At 51.3% G+C, this 20,464-nt stretch overlaps 1 long non-coding RNA gene across 1 annotated transcript in view; it reads right to left on the minus strand.

Annotated features, from left to right (window-relative positions):
* Positions 1-14,828, minus strand: part of LOC308178656 — a 54,063-nt gene extending 39,235 nt beyond the window's left edge. Inside the window, exon 1 of the long non-coding RNA XR_013939879.1 lies at positions 14,693-14,828. This is a non-coding gene — a long non-coding RNA (uncharacterized lncRNA). The remainder of the gene's footprint in view (positions 1-14,692) is intronic.
* Between the last annotated feature and the right edge of the window lie 5,636 nt (positions 14,829-20,464).

Below are 20,464 nucleotides of genomic sequence, written 5' to 3' on the forward strand. Positions count from 1 at the left end.
GAGGGGACAGGAGCATCCTCCCCGAGGCTCATCCCTCCCCTGCCGACCCGCAGAGGCACCGCGGCTGTCCCGAGCCCTCGGCGTGCACCGATCACCAAGAGAGCTTTTATTCCCTCCCGACAGGGAGGGTTGATTTAAATAAAAGTGCTTCAAATCAGCAAGCATCACTGGTCTCAGTACCATTTTCTGTTTGCACTCTTGAGTTACTGTTCAGCAGAAAGGCTTATTCTCATAGGTGGGAAATCGTTAAAATGAACAGCAATTAAATCTTGCCTTTACACTCAATTCACTGCTTCTTAGCCAGCAGTGCCTGCTGCACCTGTAGGCATTTAAGCCAACAAAGATACCTGCATTCATGCAGAGTCAGAATTTACCTTTTTTTTTGCCATGACAATCAATGCGAATTGATGCCTTTACTATTTACTAAATGATTTTTTATTTTTATTTTTCCCACTTGTGTCAAACTGTATTTCGACAGAAGCCGGAACCGAATGCAAATGAACAAATCAGCATTTCATATAACTTTCTATTAGAGGTTCTTCATGTGTGCTAGGTAATAAAAATATTGTTATTAAAACATGCTTTGCATTTAAATCTGATTTACTATACGAAAGAATAATTATATGCAGTCAGTAAAATTGAGCTGACTGTTTCCAGTAAGTGGGGCTAAGACTACCAATATGTTGGAGCTAACAGTTAAAATCTTCTTGCACCAGGTTTTTGTTCAGAGAATGTGGAAGGAAAACCATGTTCCTGGTTTGGGGGAATAGGGATTTGTTTTTGTGTGTGTGTTTTGGTTTTTGTTGTTGTTGTTTTTTGGTTGGTTGGGTTTTTTTTGTGTATTTTTTGTTTTATTTTGTTGTGGTTTTTTTTTTTTACTTTTTTAATTCAGATTTTTTTAATCTGATTATAGTAATCTATTTTTATCTGCCACATTTCCTATGAAGATTGCTTTGCAGACAGAACACACTTTGGGGCTGTCAAGAAAAGAGAATCCAACACCCAGATCTGGATGCCTTGGGTGTTTGCCCACTCTACCAGCCAGGCCAAGAGGGCTGGCAAAGGTGCAAAAGCACCTGAAATCCTAATATACGAAAATTAAACTTTAATAGCTAAATTTAAAGTTAATTTAAATTTAACTTTCTTCCCTCTGTGCAGTGCAACGCTTTGCAGAGCACCACCTTCATCCCCCCACCCCACGTTTCTCCTGCATCACACCAAGGATGGGTGGACGCCGCGCACCGGGAAGTCCCCAACCTCTCTGCCCTGCACAGGCAGCAGCAACAGGGTGACAACCCCACACTTTGTGCTTTAAAGGTGACCAAAAGCCTTGTTGTGCCTTTCCCTGTTTGAAGTGGAGGTTGGAGAGGTTTCGTTTTTATTGCTGCAGCACCGCCAGGTGCTTGCCCATTGCTGGAGCAGGGGAGGAAAAACATGCCCAGCCCTGTGCCTCCACTGCTGCAAACAGCCACAGCACCTCTCACACCACAAGGAGCAAGAGCTTTGCTTTCCTCATACAAACACAAAACAAAACAACACTGTTGATGCATCGTTACAACACTGGACCAGGAGGAACAGTGTCAAATTGCTGATACTTTTTTGCAAAACCCCAGATTTTTCTTAAGAGGCCTCCAGCCAGCTGAGCCGCCTGCCCGAATCTGAATTTGCAGAATGGTGGAAACCAAGGGGCAACCAAGGCAGGCAGCAAGCCCTGCTCTGCACTCTGCTCTTGTTACTGCACCAGCCTGTTGCTGCCTTTAAGCGACGGTATTGAAGTCTGAAGCTTTTTTTGCCAGGTCATTGAGATCTATCAGAAAAATAATTTGCATCAAAAAAAAAGAAAAGCAACCAAGGTTTTGTGAAGGAAGTCTTCCTTCAGACCCTGTTCCAGAAGTCACTGGAGGCACGTGCATGTGCACAGCACTGGAGGAGTGAAGGGTGACCTCAGAAATCAATGCTGATCATCTCGGAAGAGAAAATTAAATGGACAGTACAGCAAATTGGTTTGGACATGAGTAACTGCTCAATTTATAGCGCCCTTTCAAGTAACACCCACAAAAACAGGGCTGGAAGGGAGCTCAGGCAGAACCTACAACCCAGGTCCTGAGCAGCCTGGCACAACATCCAAAAGTCACCTAGCTTGGGGACCAGATAGGTCTAGAAATAAAAATTAATTTCTGGTGACTTCAGTGTTCCCTCCCCTCCTGCTTAACTCAGCCCCTGAGCCCACAGGGGCACAAATGACCCTTTGGCTTGGTGCACATCTAGGGAAGCTCCAGTACCACCAAAACACGCCAAGCATCACCCTCCTCTCATCAGGGCACTGAACTCCCTGGTGAAAGGCACCACCGCAACACAGGATGCGGGAGAGATCACCCAAATTCACTTATGAGGAGGACAGGGGTTGTGGAGGAGCCCCTCATTTCCCTGAGCGCCCATCTTCAGTGCAAAAAAAGCTGCTGCCGGAGAAAAGCACACAAGTAAATATGACTTCTTCCACTCCCCAAAAAACTAAATAGTGAATTGTGTGTTTTCTAATTTCTGAACTCATCCACACCCATCACTTCTGGAGCATGGATGGCAACCCCAGCCAAACCAACAGCAGCACGGCCAGAGATAACCAAGTCCTGGCCCTTTGGCAGCAGGGGAGCTGCACCCAGAGCCCCCCGCCGGCTGTGCGGACACCCAGCGTGGCGCGAGCCCTGCTGATCTTCCTGGAGCTTGCAGAAGTTCTCACCGTTTCTGGGCAGGATATCGAGATTCCCCTTGCCTCTGAGTCTCAGATAAAGGCTTTGATTGCTGTTCCCTTCAGGGACACCTCCCATCAGCCAGCCATGTATCTGACCCACTTGCAGGTGTTGATGCCAGCAGCTCCCGTTCAGCTACAGGCTTCTGCAGCAGCCCTTTGCAGGCTCTCGCTTCTGGAGCTCCTTCACCACTTCCCCACGTGCTCACAGCGACGTGCACGAGAGCAGCATTTAACTCCCGTGGCACAGAGAGCCCTGCCTGCCTCCTCCTCCATGGGGACACCCGCAGATAACTCACACAGCGCCCAGACACCATCCTGGCTCTGCTCCCGCAGTGATGAGCTCTGCTGGGGTACAGAAGGGTCACCACCAAAAGTGGTGTTTGGGCTTTTTTCACCTCATGAAAAAAAAATGAAGCCAGCAGCAGGGAGTATGTGATAGAGAAGAGCAGAAGCCAGTGATGCCAGCAGATGCTCCCCGCAGAGTGACAGCAGCCCTTGCACAGATCCCGATGCCTTAATTACCGCCTGCTCCACGCCAGCAATGCTCAGACTTCCCCCCCACATGCCCAGGGGCGGGACTCTGGGCACCAAGGGAAATCTACTGTGGGAAGTCTGCAAGAAACCCAGGGCTGAAACCACACCAGAGTGCCGACAGACACAGAAAAGCACCCGCAGAAGATGCGGAGCCGCGAAGCCGAGTCCCGGAGCACCCCGTGCAATGAAGCCGTGGGGCACCATAAGAGGGAAAAAAATACCCCTCCTGCTTGCAGTACAAACAGATTGCAGTTGTGCTCATTACGCAGACTCACATCTCTATTCAGCCATAGCACATTAAACGCAAATAAAGGAGGAATAAGTGGCGGTGCCAGGAAGGTGGTGCTGGCCTCGGGGGCACTGCCCAGCACAGCGCCAAGGCTCCTGCAGCACCACACAGCTCCCGGGGCTCTTCCCTCTGCCTTCGGAGCTGCAAACACGAGCCGTGTAAATAATCACTTTGCACATTAGCAAACACGCCACAGCGCCAACGCTGCCCACCGTTGGGTTTTCCTTGTTGACGGCTGCCAAACTGCACAAGGGACACACAGAGCATTGGCTGTGGCCACCAACCCCTTGCAGCACGCTCAGTGAAGCTGCTCTGCAAACTTTCTGCACAGGTGGGAAGAGCATCCAGCAAGAGGTGAAGGAAGGGTTGATTCATTACTTTATTTGTACTTTACTACTAGTTCAAGGCTAGGCATACCCATATGAAGCCTTCTTCCCCCATCCTCTCCTCCTGCCAGCCCTTTTATCACCAGCTTGTGTTCCCCTTGCACCAACGAAGCACAACCAAACCAGACAACCCCCCCGAGGCCAAGCCCCACAGTTGGTTTCAAGCCCCACCGGTGGGTGATGCATCCCCAGACCCCACGCAATAGGAAAGGAAAGCTCCCAGCATTTGTTAGCAGGGGGCTCAGCCCCAGCACAAAGCTGCTCACGCAGGGATGCGATGGCCGAGCCCCCAGCCCGCCTCCCACCTCCGGGTTGGTGCTGTCTGAACAGACAAAATTCCAATGAAAAAATTAGAAGTACCAGGGCTTTTAGATTCAGGAGCACTCTCCACTTCTGAGCTCCTCAGCTCTGACAGAATACTGCAGTTCTCCAGAATTATTTTTTTATCATGATTTTCCAGATTAATATAGAATCAGGGAGACCTGCTTTCAAATGCTTTCCGCCCCCCCCCCCCCTCCCCCCTTTGAAAGTACAGTCCCCTAAGCTAGCTGGCTGACTGTTTGAAGTCTTTGTTTTAAATTTAAGCTCTCCTTCATATAGATTTCAATAGCTACATCTCTATGGCTCAGGTGAGCCAAGAGCAAAAAATAACCCCAAGGTCCCATAGCAAAGTAACTACGCTGGGCTTTGCTTTGTGCACCTGAAGAGGTGAGAAATAGCCTGAACTATGCTTGGGGAAGGAAAGCAGCGTCTGGCAGTGCTAATAGAAAAAAGGCAGCAGGGAGGGCATCTCCTGCACAACATCCACCTCCCAGCATCAGCTGGGCAAGAAGAGGTGTGGGCAGGAGGAAAAAAAAAGTCAGCTCACTGCAGCAGGCACTGCTGGGGCAGAAAGAGAGGATTCAAGGAGTCTCAGGCAGCCCAGCTTACTTTATTTTATCCAACAGAGCAGTAGCAAGTCAGGATGAACAAAATCCTTTCTACATGGCAGCGCCCTCAGCACACAGCAATAGCTTAGAATAGATTCTTAGATTTAAAGTTTTCCTTGGGTTGCTCAGTCCCTTGCACGGGTTCTTTTGGGTACCATGGTATCCCGACAAAGACAGCTTGATGGGAAAATGAAATCACACAAACTGCTGCAGGTGGAGGATGGCTCACGGGCAGGGACTGAGCCCTGGATGGGGGGGAACTGGGCTCAGCTCCTCAGTTTGCCCCAGATCCTCTGGGCAGCCCCGACCACATCACTCAAGTTTTTCTTCTTGCTATTTGCAAAGAGAATTAAACTTTTCTACCTGCTATGGATTTCGTGGGCATGAAGACTAGGACAGTGAGGAAACCACACATTCAATCTTTCAGAGATATTAGACCATGGACCTTATTAGATAGCCTCAAAAATGCCAGACTGTGCTTAGAGTGACCTAACATCAAACACATTAAAACAATAAGTTGAGCAATGGCCAGCCCCAGCTCCCAGAAAAGCACGCAGAGATGCTGTGCCCTGCAATTAAAAAACCCCAGTAGCAGTGGTCAGTGAGCTATCAAAAAACTAAAAAAATAAAGAGTGTTTAGAGTCATTTCAATACCACTTATGCAAAGATACATAAATGGCTCAAAGAACAACCCACAAAAAGCGAATAAACAAAAACTTTCCCCTTGTCTTGGTAATTGCCACAGTTTCACACAATAAGCCGTGCTAAATAAGCCTTATCACTTTGCTTACCCTTTGCAGTAAAACACATTTAGAGCGTCCACGCACAGCGAAGCGCACTAAGTGCTTTATTATTATTATTTTCCTAGCTTTGGGGTCAGGGGACAATGAGAAAAACACCTGGTTTACTTGCAAACAGCTGGTCGTCTTCTGTTTCTGGGCCTCCCAGCAGCTACAAGGAACGGGGTGGCACCGCAGGGAAGCCCCATGGCGGGATGAGCAGGGCTGGGGCTCCAAAAGCAGACCAGAATGCCAGCATCCAGCAACTCCCCGCTGCTTGCGTTGAGGGAGGATTTATTTATATTTAAAAGCTCCCTGCTGCTGTCAGGGATAACGCACACACACGTTGCGCACCCCCTCTCCCTGTACAGCCTTACACGGAGCCCAGAGGCAACACCACAGTCAGTCTGGAGATCAAGGATCACTCCTAATGGAGACGGCGTAACAGAATTTACTTAATATTCTTCCTGGATTCAAAATAATAATATTGTCACCTAAATAAAAGGCAAGCGTTCATTTGTATGTAAAACAGCTGGTTATATCGGGCCTATTTACATCTGCTCTGCCTGCCAGCTACAAAGATTTATGACTGAACACCCAAGGGACCTTTATTTATCTATCCAAACTCATGCCTGTTTTTCATTAACCTGTGTACTGGCATCTTGTACAACATGGCATGAAACAATAATATAGATTTTTTTCCCCCCTTTGCTATAGAGGCACCAGAGGAAGAAAAAGTTCTTGCCAATAACAGTGATAATAAACGCACTCTGAGATGGCCTGTCGTGCTTAGATATTTGTTATACAACACAGCACGCACGTGTATGTGGATGTAGGCACAGACAAGCCCCAGACACACGTATGTACACACGCACACAGGTGTGGGGGGCTTTGGGCCCCCTTTACCCACTCCTTCCCTCTCCTTCTCCCCCAGCCTTCCCACCTCCCCACGGCTCCACTCTTGCTCTTCTCACAGCATCTCCCTGGTGACAGGACAGAAACAGCTGCAATAAATTACTCCGTGTGCTTTTTCCATTACATATATTTTTTTAAAAAAGTGAAAGCCTGAAAGACAGAAGTACATTTGTACAGAGCAGGAACAACCACCTTTTTAACCTCGGGAAAATTACTGTTGGATGAAGGTGGTGGGAAACGGGAGGATGCAGAACAAAACGCAGCTGCTGTGCAGACAAACAGCAGCAGAAAGTCCTATCTTGAGCATTTGTTTTTGGCTTTTTTTTTTTAAAAAATATTTCCCCTCCCCGTTATCACTTAGGCTGGCTATATTACTTCCAAGATGATGCTCTAGCCCAAAGCTGCACCAAAGAGATTTCCTCCTGATGCAGAGGAAGGGAAAGGGAGAACAGAGAGCCCAGCTCTGGCAATGGGGGACACAGCCCCAGGATGCGTCCCCGTGGGGCCACGTCCTGAGGGCCCCCAGCCCCTGGCCGAGGCTGGGCAGAGCGGCCAGGAGCTGCCCCTTCCTGCCGCCTCCCCACGCAGACCTGGCTACTTCAGAGCATTTCTTCCTGCCATGAGGGGTTGTTTTGCGATGGGAAGAGCACACCGCCTTCCCCTACGGCTGTAGGAAGGACTGAGATGATTTTAAGGCAGTAAGGTACATCCCGAGTCCAGGGGACGTCTGTAACTCAGACCCCATTACCTGCTCTATTACAAAGTTCAAATTCTCTACTTAAAAAAAAAACTCTAAGAGATTCTTCTTCTTCTTTTCCATTAAGAATTGCTAATATTTGTTCTTTAAGGGTTTTTATTTTTGGTGGTGGTGGTTGGGTTTTTTTTTTGGAACAGCAGAGCACCCAGGTAACAAGGCACGTGTGTCCCCGCATGCAAATCCCAGCCCTAGATCCTCACCCTCTGCCCCACACGCCCTAGGAGGGCTGCTGCTGCCATCCCTCAGCCCCACACTGCTGCCAGGGCAGCCAGGAGGCATCGCCCCAGCGAAGCGCCGTGCCTTGTCACACCGCTGCCAGCTTCCTTCCCCACCCTCTGCCTCCTGCCCCGCTCTCCCAGGCCATAACTGAACCTCTCAGGCAAGCAGTAAAACAAATACGGAGGCTGGGTGGAAAAGCTCAAGCATAAATCTTCGTTTTTTTTTTTTTTTTTACACGAGAGTTTATTCCCTCGCATCCTTGTATTTTTGTGTTTAATAACACTTGCTGAGGTGGGGTAATCAATCTCAAGCAGAGAGACAAGCCTTTCCAGGAGCAGCGGTGTCCGTGCAGTAGCTGCTCTTGTGCCTGAAATTCTCAGAGTGCCCTGTTTTTTTTTCTAAAAGCAGCTCCTTGGAGTGCAGTTTTCAGCAGGTCTTCATCCCATGCTCCTGCTCCACAGATGCAAACTTGCTGGCTCCTATACAGAGACGTGGATCAGGCCCTGCCCTGGCTCCCACACCTCTGAGAGGCCTCTGAGCACCCACACCTGCCTGCACTCGCTTACAAGGGCTCGATGTGCCGGCACTTCTAAGTCCCAGCAGCTCCCACGGAGCCAGGCCCAGGTTGAAGGGCAGCTCGGAGGACCCCCCCCCATCCAGCCCTCCTCTGCCACGGGAAGGTGCTGGTGGGACCTCACCCCACCGCCCATCTCAGGCGGGGTCAGCAGGACGTGGCCCTGCCTTCTGAGGGATGCTCGTGTGGCTCCAGTTACCGAGATCACTGCCCGGGAGGTCTGGCAACTCATTTAAGTTGGGAAAATTGAGTACTGCGTCTTCCCTTGATAGACCTCCATGCTCCGCAAGCTGTCAGAGCTCTTCATTTGCCACCCATCACAGAATACGGTATTTTGTACACTAACTCCTAGAGACTAAATTGGGCCTCCAGGGGGAACTTCTTCCTGAAATTTAAGTATTCATTACACAGCGAGCCTGCACGTATGCCCGTGCTTCCTTCAGTGAGGCTGAGGATGTGAGTGTCAGCAGGTCCGAAGTCCTCCTGTGCTGGTAAATACCACCCTATCACGAGGACAGCTGAGGTGGGGAAAACTAAAATAAATAAAATAAAAGTCTCCCTGCCAGCCACTTACCCTGTCTGGGCGTCAAAGCACTCAGCACAACACCACCATCCCTGCAGGGAGCATCGCTGCCTGGCTCAGGACAGCTCGGTCCTGGGACCACAGGCAATAAAAGCACCCCACACCACCTGCACGTCGCCCCGTTGCTCACCCAGACTGCCGGCTGTCAGGGTCAGAGGTGTTTCCCCTCACCGCAGACAGCCCAACACAAGGGATGCATCATGCTCCTCACCCCGCAGCAGGGCTCTGCTGGGACGGGCAGGCACTCCCCGGTAGGCTACGCTCAAAGCGTTAAGCATAGAGAGCATCGGATCCCACGAGACTTCATGAATTTAGCAGCTAGTACACCATTCTTCATCACGCTTTCCTCAAGAAAACGATGCCCAGGGCAGCATGATCTCCTAGCGCCAAGAGAAGCAAGCCCTACCCCCTAGCAGGCACTGGTAGCAGCAGGAGAAAGCCAGCACCCGAGGACATGACAAAGCACCTGCCTCCAAAAACCACGGGGTTAGCATTTTACAAGTCCCATCCGCAGCCTCCTCTGCTGCTTCTCGTGCACAGCAGCACCTCCAAGGCTCGATAATGAATGTGCTGCACTGTTCTCCGGTGCAGCTTTCCAGGTACACCGAAAACAGTGATTTTCATGACTAAATGGATGGAAGAGTTGCAGAACATGATGTCAGCTTGTTAAGTGCCTCATCTCGGAGTCACACACACACAATTATTCTCTCTACAAAACTCAAAAGCAATCCATCAATTACTGTCTTCTTACCCTACTTGCTTTTCTATTATTTGGTACTTTTTAAATATTGTTCGTATTAACTACATGGAATTTACAGCACACACACTGATTTTTCATTCATCTTGCTTTAGCTGAGTCTAAAAGAGAGACCAAGGCAGTACCTCCTGCCACCAGACAGGCATGTGCCATCGCTGGTGACACCTCTGAGCCCTTTGTTAGCCATCGGCGGCCAGCGAGCGGTCTGCAAACACCTGCACAGAGCATCCATGAGCAGAGGCTTTTGTTGTATGGGCATCTATAGAAAACACTGTAAGGATGCATTGAGACCGCGCTGCACACAGGCTGGGCCATCTGTATTTGCCCCTTCAAGGGGAAAAACACCTTGTGAGGGAGCAAGAGGGAGTGTTCGAAGGGGGGGGATTAGCGAGGAAGCCCCCGGCTCTCGCTTGTGCTGTGTGGCCAGGTCTGTGCAACCCAGCACCAGGCTGCTGCATGCACGGAGGGCAGTGGTTTCACCCAGCCACGTGGGGGCAGGAGGTGGCTGCCCCCAGCAGCCGCCCCGTGTGGCATCGTGTCCCCACGGTGCCACCCTGCACCCTTACAGCCACACATCTCCTCCCCGCCCCAGCTGCTTTCATGTTCCTAGATAGAAAGCCATTGTTGCAGGTTAATGCATAATTAAGCATGCAATTTGCACACACAACAACAACGTGACATATATATGTCCCCAATACGTAAATATTTTTAAGTGGCCACAGACAAATGAGACAAAGCAGAAGTCTGCTGCTCTTGAATCCTCCCGCCCAACTTCACGTGGCTGCTGCCTTTCCCAGTGCTTCCCCGGTCCCACAGCCACCAGGCAGCTCGGGACACGACTGTGAGAGCGGGGACAAGAGGCCCCACAACTGGGCACCACAAGGCAGCAGCACTGACCTGGGAAGGGAGGCTCAGGGCAGGCTGAACACATCTGCAGTGACCGCCTGGGCACTGCGCCCACCAGCAAAGGTGGCCATGAGCTGGCTGGGAATGGACTGCATCAGCCCCCATCAAATGGTCTTTTTTTTTTAAAAAAAAGAAAATGAAAAAAGATCTGTTCTATCTGTTCTTTGGTTTCCTGGCATGCATCCCCAGCCAGAGTGCATTGGACTGGGGCATTCAGCACTTTGATGGCTCCTCATCAACCGAGAAACCCCAGCAGGGAAGGTGCTAAGGGACACGCAGCTCCCCAGGCACACGGCGGTGACATTTGCTGGAGCCTGAGCAAGGCGGGAGGATTCCTGCAGGTCCCAGCCACTTCCGAGTCCAAGAGCAGCCGGAGCAGCGACTGCCCTGCCTCGCAGGGAGCTGCGAGCACGCCTGCTAATGGCACAGCTGGGTGTCGGTGCTCCTTCCCGCAGCCCTGTTACTGCACACCGTCATTAGGTGGAAGGGGACTGGGGAGAACTGGGAGAAGGTAGTGTCTTTTCACTCCTGTGTGCGCTCAGGATTAATTTAGAGCACATTAATTACATTTGCATACGCCTGAAAGCTAGCAGAGGAACGAGCGAGCATCCTGAAGGCGACGGAGTGCTAAAAGGAGGTATTTCATCAGGTGTTTCTTTGCAGGATGGGGCGATGGGATGAGGGCTGCTCAGGGACACAGCTCTGAGCATCACTGCAGGACGCAGCACTCGGGGCTCGTTCCCCTGCAGCAGCCCGTGGCAGGTCCCTGCCCTCTCAGGGGAACACCCATCCTCAGGTCTCCTCTTGACCAAGAGGCACAGGTGTCCCTCATACAGCTGCTCTCCCTCACAATACCGCTGTTCTTCCTTCTCTCCAGAGGACCCCAAGACCAAGAAAACCTGGTGAAAAACCTTCTCTATACCCAGCTGAGGCTAGATCAAGCTCATGTCCATTTCAAAGCAATTCACCTTCCTGCTCCCTCTACCACTTCTTGCCCCTCAGCATAAACTCAACCCTCAAACACTTCCCTGGGGAAGAGAAACATATAACGGGGGAATAAAACAGACAGTTTTATATCTGTGTCCACCAGGTGGGAATGTCCATGTGCATTCAGCAGGCCCCTCACCAGCCTGGTGCACACCGAGGCCCTCCTTCAGTGCTCCAGAGGAAGAGGACCGTACCCCCCATCCATCCCCCTGCAGCGCCCCCCGTGAGGCTCTGGTGCCTCCCTGCCCCAGGAACGCTCCTCGGCACGTTTTGGGCTCTGCTCGGTGTCTCAACACTCTGCAGCAAACAGCACTATACTTCAAGTAATAACACGTTGAAAAAAAGAGATCAAGTCTAGCTCCGTTCTAGGAAGTTGTTTTTTTTTTTTTAAGTGCAGGTTAAATTATAACTTTTAACAGGTATAATAAAGAACATAACACTTGTGCGTACTGGGAAGGCTGCTGTTCTTCCTTAGCCACTGGAGAGCTGCTTGGACTGAGCCCCCTCCCAGCCTGGCTTCGCACCCAGGAGCAACGTCCGCCCAAGCCCTGCACCCCCAGGGGAGAGCCAGGAGCACACAAAGCCCCCCTGGTCTGCTAAAGGACATTCCCCTCTCAAGAGGGACACAGCCCATGATCTCTCATCGCAGACACCAGATGGTTAATTGCATTAATAGCTGAGCAGACGCAGGCTGGACTAGCTGAGGTCCCTCCAGCAGCATCACAGCCCTGCGGGAGAGGACTGAGGGTCCCAGCCCCACCTGGGGGCACTCCTGCAGCAGCGTGGGGAACCAGCCTGGCACAAACCTTGCAGGAGCACTCCGTCTTCTAGGTTGCCTTATTTTACTGAAATGCATACCCCAAGGCTGCAGAGGGACAGTCTGGCTGCTCGCAGGTCAATTTTGAAACTTCATTTTTGACTCTGCAAGTTAAGCTATTGCTGGTGCAAACTAACGCCTGGTCCTGCTGGAAGGGGGTGGCTCAAGGAGAGGTTTCTGCAGCTCTCTGTGGCTGAGGGCCACATCCCACCCTCAGCTCCCTTTCTGGGGTTGCCACCCTGGTGCATGCAGCTTGGTCTGCTTTTCAGAGAAAAGTCAGGCAATGGGCTGCTGGCCACAGGCAACGCAGGTCTGCACCAGACCCAAATCCTGCTCTAAAGTTACCTTTGCACCACTGTACCATCTCCATAAATGAGGTAGAGACCTGTGGTTTGGGTAACACTTTATACACAAGTGTACAAGGGAGAAATTTTCCAAGGAAATACAAGTTGACACATCCCTGCCTGCCACATGAGGAACCTGCTCCTCAAGCAGAAGCAGACTCTGTGCTTGCTGCGCATCTCGTCCTTTCCTGAGCTCTTCCACTTCTCTTGAATTTTGTGCAAAGCAAGAAAGATGCGAACACCCCCACTTTTTGACCTACATTCATTTATCAAATTGTGACTAAAAATAGATCAAGCTACGCAGAAGTGGTTTAAAGAGTTTTTGCACCTTCTCTCTTTTACCTTCTATTTTAAGGCTGCTCTGGCGCATCTCCAAGCCCTGGGTAAGGCAGCAGAGAGCCATGGGGGTGTACAGGGGAGAACATGGCCCTTGCACTAGCAAGGGCTCCAGCTCAGAGCCCAGGCGCCAGAAAGAAGTGGGGCAAAACAGCTTCAGGAGTGGAACAACACATCCCAGAGGCAGGTTTGGAGTGAACAGAAGGGTTTGGGTGGGGGCCCTGCTTCCCTCCAGGCTCAGCTGGGGCAGGAACAGTCCTTAACCCCTGCCTCCACCAGGGACTTGGATAGTATCTCATTATTTCTTGGTAGCATGGAACTTCCAAAGCTGGCATAGGAGAAATATCTGAAGTCACAGGGTAAGCCACCCCTCAGCCCCGGTGGCATTACAGCATCCCTACCCAGGCCCTGGGCATCCAGAGCTCTGTGCAACAAAACACCTCTCACAGCATGGAAAGGAGTGTAAGGCAAGCTTGGCGAGCTTCTGGATGCATTTGGCAGGAATCAGATGGGGATTTCAGTGAAGGAGGAATTTTATGGTGCCTGCCCAGCTCTTGGAGGCCAACCCACAGCTCAGTTTCCCAGTAAATCCCTGGCAGCAGAAACCTGTATTCTTCCTACAGAAGAAAATTGTCACCTTAGCAAGAGAGAGCAGAAACAGGAGGATCACCTCTTTGACCATGCTCTGAGAAGTAAAGCCTGTGAGCATTTGGCCACAGACACCAGAGATAACGTGGTGAAAAATCAGGCTGTAAACAAGTACTTTGCAGGGGAAGAATTACAGAGCTGTGCTCATGGGCAGAGGCCCAGGAGCTGTGGTTAACTCATCACTGGTCTCCGGGCTCCCCTCAACCCCTGCAGGTGGTTTTGCAGCTGGTGGCAGAGCTCAGGAGGAGGACAGCAGCCTGCAAGGGGGCACGGAGGAGCAATAAAGCCTGCAGCAATCCCACACTTGTACTGCAGCAAGGCACCCGGCCTGCCTCTCATTGTGGCTGTGCTACTGGGACACGTAACCTCCCCCTGTGGTTTCAGGCACCTGGCCGTTATCCCCAGCTCTTGTCTTTAAGATCCCTGGGGTCTCCAAGCCTGTTGTGTCCCAGGAGAGGGGTCGCCTGCCGCTGAGCACAGCCACTGTGGCCACTCTCAAGGCTGGTCACAGCCTTGGTGCAGCCATGAAAACCACAGCAGGTTTCCCCAAACAGCACCTCAGCACCCCAGCTAGAACACCAGCGTCCCACCTGAATGTCTAACCGTGCGTTGCAGAGCAGTGTCCCCCACATTATTACAATACTTATTTAAAGTAACCAAGCCAGACGCACACAGCGCCTCACGCAGCGTGCTGGGCCACTGGGTGCACAGAGCAGCTGCTGAGCGCTGGCTTCTTGTCACCTCATTGCAATTCTCCTCCAGCTGCTTCCAGCTCTCCGTACCTCTGTTCCTCATCTTTATTGTCACATTCTGTGCTTCTTCAGCTCTCTCCCCATGGTGCGCCCCAGCCCCCAGCAGCAGCCATGTTGCTGAGTGTGTCCCAGCAGCCTCTGGTGCTTTAAAACTCTGCCAGCAGCTGGAGTCAGGAGGCACAATCTCTCTCTGAGCCCTGAAGATCAGCTCCTGATTTAGGATTTTTAGCCATGAATGGGAATGAGCAGCTAACCCCTTCATCCTCAGAGGCTGGGAACAGCAGCAGGAAAATAAGGGGAAGAAACCTGAGCCAAAGCTTTTCCCTGCTTGGGCAGCTTCCTCCTTCCAGGGAGCAGGGGCACCACGAGCAGTCGCTCCATTAAAAGGTATCAAACAAAAATCAGATGTTACAAAATCCGGCCTGACCTACCTGGGGATAAAATGCTAAGGAGCAGCTGCAGGAAGGCAGGAGCCAAGCAGGGCTGGTTCTGGGATGGTGACAGTCCCCAGGAGCACCCCTCACAATGAGGCAGCTCTAAAGGCAACCACAAAGCACAACCAAGCACAACCCAGCCAGGGCAAGGAGCAGAGCTGGGAGCTTAAATACAGCCCCAGGCCAAGGGCTGAAGGTGGGTGGATGGCAGCAGGCCCAGGTGAGGCTGATCAGGGTGAGCAGAGCCTGGAGAGACACGCAGGGCTCCAGGAGACGCCGTCTTCGTGGTCCTGAGGGCTTGTGCCCCTTCGCTGTGGTGCTGGGGCATCGCTGCTGTCTGCCCAGGCTGACAGAGCCGAGCACGAGCTGTGCAACGTGAACCTCACCCGACCCATGGCCCTTGCCATAGAGTGCATTTAAAGGTGATTTAAATGTGCACAGGCAATTAAGGTTCCTGCAGCTGTACAGACCAGGAGGGCTGTGTGCCCATACCTCCTCCCTGGAGCCAGGGTACCACCATCATGGGGGGCTCCGGGAGAACGTCCCAATTACACCCCAAACCTCCAGGTCTGGGAGCTGACTGCTCACCCGTGAGCTCCCTGTGTAAGTTGTCCCCTCTGGTGTTCGACACCATGTGGCTGAAAGCATCCCCTCGGGAGCCCTCTCCTCCGGTGGGCTTGCCTTCGTGCTCAGCACTCCCACCCTTGCCAAGCTTTGCTACTCTGGATTTCTTCTCCCCTTCGCTTTCTGGGCCCTGTGAAACTCTTCCATAATATGCAGCTGTTATATTACAGGCTGCATATGCGGGGAAAATAAATAAATAAAAAGTCCAACCTCTCGTCTGACAGAAAATAACTAAATAAAAGGAAATGAAATGCTCCAGACACAGAACAAAATGACTTTCATGGGAATGGCAGGGTTTGGGCAGATCCAGAGAAGCCTGCCCCACTTCTCTGGTCAGGAAGGGGTCGGCAGGGGACAGGGCTGGCAGCCCAACACTCTCACGGACCAGGCTCGAAGCAACCCTGCAGCTCTTGATGACGGCCAGCGAATGTTAGAGAATACTTTATTTTAAAGGCCTTTGGGTGCTTATAAAGGCTCTAATTCATTAACCTTTCCTTGGCTGAGGCTAACAAATGGATATCCGGAAATTCAGAAAGCAATTAGACAAAACCACGGGCATAGATAAATAAATAAATCTGTCAACTTGGGAAGCTGCTCCAGGTCCTGCAGCAGCTCTGCAAAATGCAACCCGCGCATGGGCGTCGCAGGCAGGCAGGGATTCCTTCTGTGCCCAAGCAGACAGAGTTATGACAGATATCTTCAGGCTGGGAATCTGTTTTCCTTAGAACAGGAGAAATACGTTTCCATGTAGGCCCAAGCTTGAATCCTAAGCAGCAGCGGGTAACAGCAACAGCCCCAATCCTGCCTGACAGAGCTCTGACGCACAGCACCTCTCCAAGGAGAGCCTCCGATCTGCACTTCAGCCATAAAAACAGGAGCCCAGGAGCGGTGCTGAATACAAACGTGAGCTCTCTGCCCTGACCCTGGGCACGACAGCAGCAGGTTTGTAGGAATCCTTTGTCTTTCTAGGAAACTGCAAGCAGCAAGTGTGAATAAAGAGCCTGCAAATGCACAGCCTGCAGAACAAAACTGCAACGGGCCCGGGGCATGCATAGAGGGGGAGTGAAAATTAAGGTCTTCGCTCTTGTTTCCCTCATCCTTCCGCATTCTGCACTGTGCATCTCCCCACTCCGTATCATCCCCCCCTCCCACCACCCCACTGCTTATTAAAAAAAAAAAAAAGCATGAATTTAATTTCCCTCAGCTGCCCTCTTTGTATCACTTGGAAGTTTCTCATTAGGCGTTTGGCACCGTGTGAGCATCTCCCTGCTGGTCCCGAGCCGACCTCCCCTGGCTCGCTCAGCAGCTGCTCCGTCTAGATACCTTTTTCCAAGTCGAGGCACATGCACACGCTGGGAAGGCTGGTGTTCTGCTTGTGGTTTTTTGTTTGTTTGTTTGTTTGTTTGTTTTATCATAGTTTATGAAATATCTGCTGTTTATAAATTATTTCTTTTGAATGCCATCATCTTTTTAGTTGCGTGACCAACTCGGAGGAGCAGAACACCACCAATACAGCTTGGAATTGGCTCTCAATGCAGAGGCTGCACTCAGACAGGCTGTGCAGAGCCCATCCACGTGTGTGGACACGCGCACACACATGCACACACTCGTTCCTTCTCTGAAATCCTTTAGCTCCACAAGAAGCCGGAGTTACAGCCACCAGGTGGGCACTCACAACCCCCTGCCTCCATCCATCCTGACATCCAAGTCTAACACAGCCACGTGCACACACACATGTATTTTGGGAACTCGTCAAAACGTAGGTAAGGCCCTACTGGACTGGCCTGTCCCAGAAGGCTCCAACAGGAGCACGCCCCTAACAAATGCAACCACCCGCTCCAGCCATGCACAGTGCTGAAATCCTGCCCAGGAGAGGCTAGCAAAGGGAGCACAGGAAAATTGCAAGGCAAGGAACACAAATATCTGGAGCATTTTAACATCAAAGCCCTCTCTGCCAGCTCTCCCCATTATTTATGGTTTGCTCATGGGTTTAATTTTTCTGCCTTTTTTTTTTTTTTTCTGAGAAGAATCCTCTGGGGGGTCAGATTTTCTCATTCTGCTTAGAGAAAAAATCTCACATGACTTTAAAAAACAAACCAAAAATCAATAACAGATCATTAGCAGCAGCAATTCAGCCTGGGTGACAGTGGCAGCTTTGCCAGGCTGCCACCTCAACGTCACCACGACCACTAAAGGTCCTCGGCCAAGAGTAAAGAGCAAGCACTCTGTCTTCACCAGGACGCATATTTAAACTCCCATTTAACTGGACACTGCCATCCCAACACGGAGCAGTTCCCAGATAAGATAAGAGATAAGATGTGATAAAAGCCAGCTGCGGCCTCCTGCAGGATAGGATTCTGCAAATATAGGTGTTAAACACTCACTGGAGGAGAAAATTGCATTTTCCCTAACCCCAAAACACCTGTCGAGGCATTTTCATAGAGCATCTTCTCTGGAGGAGCATCCCCTTTGTGCTCTCTCTCTGAAGCCAGCCAGGCGAGGCGAGCAGGGAGATAAGACGGGGTCAGAGGCTGGCACCTAGGCAGGGAGGGAGGTAAAACCCCAGGGCCACAGCCCCAGCCCTGGATCTCGGGAGGTTTGTGTCGGCAAGGACTGCTTGGAAAAGGAATGGATGTAAAAGCAAAACAAGCCTCTTGAATGCCTTTAAATACCAGAGATTGAAGTTATTTTACAAATACAACAATCTCACAGTGGATGCGGAGCAGGAGGAGAGACAGTATAACTTAATTAGACAATTAGGCTAATCCTCAGGAAACACGCTAATTCCCAGGTAGATGGCAGCTGGGGACTGACTGATTGTTGTGCCCCAGGAGGTACCGCACTGGGGACAAGAACCGCTCCAGGTCCCCCCACCGTGGGCTGGAAATCAGCTGGGAGAAGTAAAGCGTGGAGCTTCCCCTCACCTCATCCCCTCCTGGGACCTGGGTGGCCCCAGGGACCTGCCACGGCTCTGCCACCTGTCACTGGCGGGGACAACGGGGGGACAATGGGGAGACCGTGGGGGATGACAGGGAGGTGAGGGGTGGGGATGAAGGAGAGGAGGATGCTGCAGCAGGTCACCCCACCCCTCCAGGGACAACAAGGGCAGGAGCAAACCTCAGCTGGATGCTGAGGGCATTTCATCCTCTCCACGTCTGTAGTCGAAGGTTTTTACTTGGTGTGATAAAGCAGGTGGCGTCAGGTAACCACTGGAGACAGAGCAGGATGCAAGCAGTCACTCAGCTTACACGAACACTGAGGTGAGCTCAGCTTTAGTTAAGCTAGGAGGAAGCTCTAGGATCAGAAAGTGTGCCAGGACAGGATCGGGCAGCGCTTCCCATGGGCAGACGGCCGGAAATCACAGCAGGATCACCACTTTGTCAACAGGCATTATTTTATCTCCTTAGGATTAAACGTTATGATCATATCTGTCTTGTATCGATTGGGATATATTAAGAACACAATAAAAGTGGAGGCTTGTGCTCAGATATGGATTCACCACACCAGATCTGTGTTGCGTTATTCTTTATCGACATCTTGCCTTACATGATTATGTGTCATCATTTCAGTCTTCTGCCCTGAATGCTCTCTCTGGGATGGGTTCTTTGAATTCTTGTGATTTTTTCTAGCTAATCTCTGAGGCTCAATGCAGGTACACAGGGAAGAAGTGCCCAAGCCCCCGAGAAATCTGGCTCCTTGTTACCCAGCTCATTAACACACCAGCCCTGCATGCTGCCCTGCCTCCTGCTCAGGCCAACACCCCTGGGCTCTGCACACTCCAGATTCACACAAAAAGCAAGTTTTAAATTCTTTTTTTCCTGCCCTTCACTATTTTTCCTAGCAGGTGGGGGCTCCTGGAAGCAAACTGAAGCTCCGGACAGTGGCTCTGCTTCGCTTTCGCTCTCAGCACACCCCTTGGAGAGGCAGAGAATTAATTCTAGCTCTGGTACAAGCTACAAAAACAGGTAAATTGGCTGTTAGGGGGACAGGATGGGGAGGGCCAAGGTCACGAATTTGCTCACCACGGCTGCTCGGGGTGTTCAGTGCCTGGCCATGGGAATGAGAATCCTGGAGCAAGATCCTGTGTTTGATACAGGGAGAATGGTTTGAGAGATAATGAACACATCTCTTCCAGTTCCTACATATTTGATAGTGATGTTATAATGTTAGTGCTTTTCCATTTTTCCTGCACTCCCATTTGAATAGCTTTCCCTCGCACAGCTGCTGAAAGTCTGCCTCAGAATCCTCCAGACACCCCGTGTCAAGAAGCGTGATAGAAATACACCGTGTTGGAGCTAACATTTGACAAAGGCACGGATCCCATCGCCGTTCCAGTGGGGCAGGTCTCATTCCATTTACATGAATTTGCATAAGGCTACCCACAGTCCCAAGCCTGGAGTTGTGTTGCTGCTTCCCCCGCTGAACCCAGGCACTGCGCTGTGGGAGGGAAGGGCTGCGGATGGCCCGCAGTGCATTCACACAGCTGGACAGACATCCTCCTCCAGACCAGCGAGATGGAGGCCAAAAATCCTCCCCGAACCTCCTCAGCCAGTCCTTGTGCTCCACCAGACCACAGCTGCAGCCGGTGCTGGTGATGTGGGGGGGGTTCATGGGTTTGGGCAGCTTCGCAAAGCAGCTGGGGTGGATGAATAAGGATCTAGGGCTTTGACACAGTTGCTGGTGCAAAAGCATTTGCTTACGGGTGTGTTTTACTGTAGGAAGCTCTTTCTGCTTGTGTACAAGTCCAGAAATAGTCTTTGCTGAGTTTTTCTGTCTCTAATCCAGCTGCATCCAGGCTTGTGACACAAGCTAGGCACTCCCCTGGCCCTCAGCTGAAGCTCGAGACCCCAAACTCACCTGTGCATGGCCTGAGCATGCCAAGAGATACTGCAGCACTGGGAGGAGAAAATCAGCTCCTTTATCAAGTATACCACAACACAGGCGTGCTTACTCCAGCGGCAGTGGCGCCAGCTGTACCACTTGGGGCCATCACCGAAATGGTCTCACTCACAGCTCATACGTGTGTCACCCCGTTTGTGTCGCTGCTGGAAGGAACAGACCCCGGCTGCGAGGTGAAACCTCACAGCAGAAACACCGCAGGTTGGAAATCCCTCAGGGATGAAGGCTTCATACCCCTTCCCAGTG

Source organism: Anser brachyrhynchus (genome assembly GCF_964034855.1).
Source record: "Anser brachyrhynchus genome assembly, chromosome: 16".
Classification (NCBI taxonomy): Eukaryota; Metazoa; Chordata; class Aves; order Anseriformes; family Anatidae; genus Anser; species Anser brachyrhynchus.